Source organism: Piliocolobus tephrosceles, chromosome 8 (assembly GCF_002776525.5).
Source record: "Piliocolobus tephrosceles isolate RC106 chromosome 8, ASM277652v3, whole genome shotgun sequence".
Lineage (NCBI taxonomy): Eukaryota > Metazoa > Chordata > Mammalia > Primates > Cercopithecidae > Piliocolobus > Piliocolobus tephrosceles.
The window spans coordinates 133,868,600-133,873,016 of record NC_045441.1 but is presented as its reverse complement, the minus strand read 5'-3'; the positions used below and the strand labels follow the sequence as shown (position 1 = coordinate 133,873,016).

Genomic DNA, 4,417 nt, shown 5'->3' with positions numbered 1-4,417 from the left:
AAAAAAAAAAAAAAAAAAAAAAAAAAAAAAAAAAAAAAAAAAAATTAGCTGGGAGTGGTGGCAGGCACCTGTAATACCAGCTACTCAGGAGGCTGAGGCAGGAAAATCACTTGAATCCGGGAGGTGGAGGTTGCAATGAACCAAGACTGCACCACTGCACTCCAGCCTGGGCTGCAGAGCTAGACTCCATCTCAAAAAACAAAAAAGGAAATAAGGAAAAGGAAGGAAGGAAGAAAGGAAAGGAGGGAGGGATGGGGGAGGCAGGGAGGGGTAGTAGAAATGCTGGAAATGAAACAGTAATTGCAATGAAGATTTTGTACACATGACACAGTGAGAATAAAATTGGTAACCTGAAGATAAGTCAATAGAAATCACATTTCTTTAAAAGGATGTTTAAAAACTCTCAAAACTCAACAATAAGAAAGCAAGAAACCTGATAAAAATGAGTAAAGAGTTGAGCCTTCAGCAAAGGAGATATACAGATGGCAAATAAGCATATAAAAAGATGCTTAATATCATTAATGCAAATTAAAACCACAATTAGACACAACCAGACATTTTTTAAATTTATTTTGTTAGAAACAAGCTTTAATTGTATCATGTGAAACTTGTGACATTTTAAAATTGTACAAGTATTTTGACATCTGCCTCCCACATTTTGTGTCTTAAAATGATGGCAAAATACCCACCAATCACAGGATTGATGGGTTTAATGAGTTTAACCCTCAGTTCCTATTTGCAGCACCCAATATTCCTTTGAAATATGAAAACAGACCTGGCAGTGGCCAACAGTGAATTTCTGCCCCCAATACTAACAGAGTTGAAAAGTTCAGGTTCTCTGAGTGTTATGTTGCAGTGGCACTTCTCCAGAACTGGTACCTTCCCATACTTGGGGGACTTCAAATGTACCAGTGAAAACAGCATTTTCCTCTTCAAGGGAAAGAAAGAAAATCACTTCAAAGCCCAGTAGATCTGTCTGTGAGGCCTTTCCTCCTGTCCCATCCCTTCAGGCTTTTTTATTTTTTATTTTTATTTTTTTGCAGTGGAGCAAGAGAGACCAATAGCTAAACTGAGTTACAAAAAGCAAGACGGTGATGGCCATAAAGGGAGTGACCAGGAGCAACTGGAACACTCCTTTACCTCCCACATCAAATGGATGTACTTCACAGAAACACAGAAACACACACACACACACACGCAAAACAAATCCACAAAATACAACAGCTAGAATTATGAAAGTCATTCATCCAAGGGTAGTAGATGGCATGAAGGAAAGGTGGGGAGTGGGGGGTAAATGGCACAAGAAGAAAAACAAAGTATTCAAATCAGTCCAGGCACAGGGACTGGCAAATGCTAGAAAATAGCTGCAGAAAAACCTGTGTTCCTTTCAGACTCGTGATGGTGTTAAAAATCCACACACTGGTGTCAGGAAGATTCTACCTTATGTGCACCAGAGACAAAAATTCTGATTCCTCAGAAAGAAGGGAATACACAGAAGAACCTTGGCAGAGTGAGTTCTGCCTTCCCTGGCAGGGGGAAGTGAATACAGCCTCCCTCCTATCTCACCCATGCCCTTTGCATGTCAGTAGCCTTCAGTTTGGCAGGAGATGGATGCAGTAAAGGGAACTGCCCTAAGCAGGTTAAGCTGCTCAGGGCAGACTGCAGGTAGACTGTCCTGTAAGAGTCTGTTGCTTAGCAAGACCACCAAGGGCAAGAGGCACAACTGGAAGAGGTACGCTGTGCCAGGGGTCTTTGCTTCATTGGCACTGATAAAGAACAAGGATAGAGGAATAAAGGAACAAGGATAGAGAAGAGGCAGCCACTGATAATAAGGCTGCAATGGTAATGAAGACTGCATTGCCATGAGAAAAGCCAAGGGCAAACCAAACCCAAAGTAGTAAGACCAATTCCTTTCTATATTAGACAACTGCTGGTGCGCTCCAGTTCCTTTATTGAACCAACAATATTTGAAGCAGCACAATGCATAGAGAAGAGACATATGCAGGAGACTAACCAGCTGAAAAACAAGATGGATGGGAAAGAGACTCACAAACACTCCTTGATTGAGGAAAAGAGCCTGCAGTGAAAGGTTGGAGAGCAAGTCAGCAATTATTTTGCAGACACTAGGAAATGGGTGAGGCTTCCTTACTGGTTTCTCACATGCCAGATCAGCTATATCTTGAAACCAAATGGCATTCACAACTTTACTAGGCACAAACAAGGGAGCACTCAATGAGCACTGGAGATTGATATGAGGAAGAATTCTAGCCATGACTGAGCATCTCCATGTCGTGATAGATCACCAATAATTCAGGGTGTCACTGACCAAAGCAGAAGAATAAACACTCAATAAAACAGGAGGAGACTGGACCAGAACACTCCACCATTCTAAGTGCAACACCAAAAAGTTCTACTAACAATACATGGCTCACTCTCTCACTCTTAATCTATATTATTGGCTCTTCTCTGTGCCAGGACACTACTTGCCCTTCTTCAGTGCTGCTCCTCTCCCTTTTGCTGGATTCAAGCATGGAGTTTGGAGACTGTAGAAGTACCCTACATGGAATATTTGATTCCCTGCCAAGGTCCTGGAGAAAGGTTTTAACACTGTCAGGCATCTCTTCACCACCCAAACTATCAACTACACAGAGGAGACAGAAGTACCCCAAAATCTGTCACTATGAAGGATCCATAGCTCCACTGCCATAGCTCTGGCCAGGCCCCTCACCCATGGCAGACTTGATCGGCTCCTCAGCACACAGGCGCCCCCACTCTACTGGGCTGCTCCCAGGTCAGGGGCCACATAGGGCTGCTGCTGCCAGGCATTTTTAAAATAGTTAAAAAGAAAATTTAAAAATTAGCGACATCATGTTACTTAGAAGGATACAGAGCAACTGGAAATCTCATACATTGCTCGTAGAAATGCAAAATGTTACAGCATCCTTGGAAAATAGTTTGGCAGTTTTTAATAAAGTTAGACACATGCCTTTGATACATCCCAACAACCTTACTTCCAGATAATTACTCAAGAGAAATAAAAGCTATATTTATGCAAATACCTTTATATATTTATAGAGGTTTTTATTTTTAAAGTCTAAAAATGAGACAATGCATATGTTCTTCAAATGGTAAACTGATAAACTTTAGCAAACTCATTCAACGAGAGGTTGCTTAGGAATAAAAAGGAATGAGCTTGATTCACATGACATAGGTGAATCTCAAATGCATTAAGCCAAGTAAAAGAAACCATATCCAAAAAGCTACATATCATATGGTTCCATTTTATATGACTTACTATAGGATGGGAAACACATCATAGGTTATATTAGTTCATTTTCACACTGCTATTAAGAAATACCCAAGACTGGGTAATTTATAAAGAAAAGCGGTTGAATTGACTCACAGTTCCACACGACTGTGGAGGCCTCAGGAAACTTACAATCACGGCAGAAGGCATCTCTTCACAGGGCAGCGGGACAGAGAATGAGTGCCAAAAGAAGGGAGAAGTCCCTTATAAAACCATCAGATTTCACGAGAACTCACTCACTATCACAAGAACAGCATGGGGGAAACCTGGCCCCATGATTCAACTGTCTCCACCTGGTCCTACCCTTGACCCATGGGGATGATTATAATTCAAGGTGAGATTTGGGTGGGAACACAGAGCCAAACCACATCATAGGGTGTTAGGGATTGGGAGAGAAGGAAGAGTTGAGTACAAATGCACAGCATGAGAGACTTTGTGATGAGGAAACCCGTATTCATCTGTTCTCACAATGCTAATAAAGACATACCTGAAACTGGGTAACTTATAAATGAAAGAGGTTTAATTGACTCACAGTTCCACATGGCTAGGGAGGCCTCAAAATCATGGTGGAAGAGCAGTGGACATCTTACATGGCAGCAGGCAAGAGAGTTTGTGCAAGGAAACTCTCCTCTATAAAACCTCAGATTTCATGAGAGCTATTCACTATCATGAGAACTGCATAGGAAAGACCTGCCCCCATGATTCAATTACCTCCCACTGGGTCTTTCCCACAACACATGGAAACTGTGGGAGCTGCAATTCAAGATGAGATCTGGGTGGGAACACAGCCAAACCATATCAAAACTATTCTATTTTATGACTGTGGTGGTCAGTACATGACTTCATGCATTTGCCAAAATCTGTATAACTATACTCCCTAAACAGCATATTTTACCATATCAGATTTTTTAAAAACTTTTGCAACAGCCTATATAACCATTAAAATTGAAGCTTATTTCCATATCTCGTACAGTTTTGCATAATATTTCTTCTACCTCAAATTGCTCACTCATTCCATTGCTTACTATGCTACAGCAATACAATTCTTAGTAAACAAAGTAACTTCAACCCTCATGTTATTGTACTTGCCATCAAATTCCTAGAATATCC

General features: G+C 41.0%; 1 pseudogene; it reads right to left on the bottom strand.

Annotated features, from left to right (window-relative positions):
* Positions 1–1,557: 1,557 nt before the first annotated feature.
* LOC111525586 lies at positions 1,558–2,618 on the bottom strand (annotated as a pseudogene).
* Between the last annotated feature and the right edge of the window lie 1,799 nt (positions 2,619–4,417).